We start from the raw sequence: 2,417 nt of genomic DNA on the forward strand, positions 1-2,417 counted from the left end.
AATTATAAATGATACAGGTTAGGAAACTATTATGTGTATAATAATGTAATAACTTTATATTACAAATATAAAAATTTTACGAAATAGAAATCTTTTTTCTTTTCAGATGAAAGTGTGATGAAATTTATTCCTGAAATTCATTTACAATCAATAGGTTTAATGCCTTGTTCATCATCAATATGTAAGTGTATTATGTTTGATTAGTTTTATTATACATACACATGTACTGCATATATAAAAATATAAATATGTACGCATGCACGCCTACACATACACACACACATGCACGCGCGAGCGCCATGCTTGCAAGCACACATACATATTATTATAATACTAAAAGTAAATGTAATATTTTTCATACATCTTTATGTAAACTGTATTAAAATTCTTATATTAATTATTATTTTAGCTATTAAAAATATTTCGGATGAAATTGGTAAAGAAAAGGATAAAGATTGTAACGAAAGTAATTTCTTACATAAATGGGATGAAAAAAGTACCAAGTATTTATTGTATTTCATGTGTTGTTATACCTACTCTGTAATAGTTTTGACATTACTTTTGACATCGAGAAACTCATCTAAGTTTGAGAGCAGGCCGCCATGTTCTTTTTTGAGTCATTAACAAATTGATACTCTGAAATTACAAGCAATTATTTTTTATTGTACGGTCTAGTATAAATTTCAAATTAAATCTCAATAACCAACTTTTATATTTTGTGCACTAATTGTAAGAATAACATATTGCAGTTATTTTCTAAAAAACTGTAATATACAAATTGTAATCTGTTTTACTTATATGTATGTATGTTCAATTTGAATTTGCACCTTGAATAATCTATATAATATATTTCAAATGATATAAAATACTAAAAAATGATTATAAGTAACAAATGACTTATTGTTGCGACATGTCTCATCGTAAATTTTTTTTAAATCCATATTGTATAAATAATAACAAATTAATAAATAATCTACATGAGCACGTTAAAAATGTAAATAATTTGTGATAAATGCACGTATAATAGAGAATTGAGGTACTTATGTACCATATAATCTGAATATGTTCCTTATAACAAATAATCATCGCAATTTGTAATGCTGTTATACTTTTATTGATCTTCATGTTAATGAAATCGTCTTCATAACCCGACTGGACTCTATTCAGAGAAAACAGCTTTAGAAGAAGATCTCTGTGATTTACTAGTACAAAAAGAAGAGCCGGATTTGCGAATAATAATTTGGAAGCCGATTCTGAACGATTTCATAATCAGATGAAATAAATACAGACGCTAACACGGCTTTATTTGATTTATTATGTAAGTAATGAATGTGTGCGTATATTGATTAAATATTTTTACTGAAATAAATTTATACAGAAATATAAAAAAGAATATTTGTTTCAGTGAATGCTATATCAGAATGACCGGTGACCCAAATGACCGGTGTGCAAATTGTAAATGTCAAAAGTCAATTACAAAAGATTTCGTTTCTCATAAATACATTGTCAAGTCAGAACAACGTGGAAATTATCGGAACTTTAGTAGAAAGTGAGTTGCAGAGTATAGATAAAGCTATTGAGGAAACGGTTGCAAAAATACAGGTGCTTAATTTTAAAAGTATTTACACGATAAAAAAAATAAAAAAAGCTTTAATTTTCGATTTATTTCTAATAGGATATGTTGGATAAATCTCGCGCGGCAGATTCAGGTTTGAAATTAAAAGTAAACGAACAAATCTTGGATTCGTGTACAGATCTATAATGAAATGCATAAGAAAATTAGTGCAGAAGTCTCGCTTGCTGCAGAAGGAAATTGTGGAACAGGGAAGGGTATGATAAACTTATATTTTAACAATTATTTGAAAATACTAATTATATATCTGTGTGATATATTAAATAATAGATAAATAATTAATATAAAAAAATATTATAATTAGAAATCTTAATAATATTTTGTTTAAGGAACTGTTTCTGCTACTTTTTACAAACAAATTTTACAAACGTAATCATCAATGATTCGAGAGTCTTAGACTGAAATCACACGATGCGGAAAAGGACTGCGGAATAGAGAGTGCGTCATTGAAGCAACCAATCAGCGTTATTCCGCATTTTACTTTCTAGCACTGATTGGTTGCTTGAATGACGCACTCTCTATTCCGCAGTTCTATTCCGTACCGTGTGATTTCAGCCTTAAGCCCATGACAAGAAAAACGTAAGGCCTTAAACGTAATCAGTAAGCGAATTGACTAATCACAGGGCTGCGTTTAGAAATTAAGCCTAGGTAACTCTAGGCTATAGTTTACGTTACGTATATTATATCAAAAATGCACCCAAGAGTTATTGAGTGTCATTTCTGAACGCACCCCAGTTGAGAACATAAGCAGCCGCCGCTTACGGCTCCGACACACTGGACGTAG

At 29.4% G+C, this 2,417-nt stretch overlaps 1 long non-coding RNA gene across 1 annotated transcript; it reads left to right on the plus strand.

Moving 5' to 3' along the window:
• Positions 1–1,246: 1,246 nt before the first annotated feature.
• LOC108782233 (uncharacterized) lies at positions 1,247–1,990 on the plus strand. The gene is made up of 4 exons (XR_001940981.1): positions 1,247–1,318; positions 1,406–1,602; positions 1,676–1,830; positions 1,963–1,990. It is a non-coding gene; the product is annotated as an uncharacterized LOC108782233 (long non-coding RNA).
• The last annotated feature ends 427 nt before the right edge of the window (positions 1,991–2,417 follow it).

The sequence above is a fragment of the Cyphomyrmex costatus genome, unplaced genomic scaffold (genome assembly GCF_001594065.2).
Source record: "Cyphomyrmex costatus isolate MS0001 unplaced genomic scaffold, Ccosl1.0 scaffold971, whole genome shotgun sequence".
Classification (NCBI taxonomy): domain Eukaryota; kingdom Metazoa; phylum Arthropoda; class Insecta; order Hymenoptera; family Formicidae; genus Cyphomyrmex; species Cyphomyrmex costatus.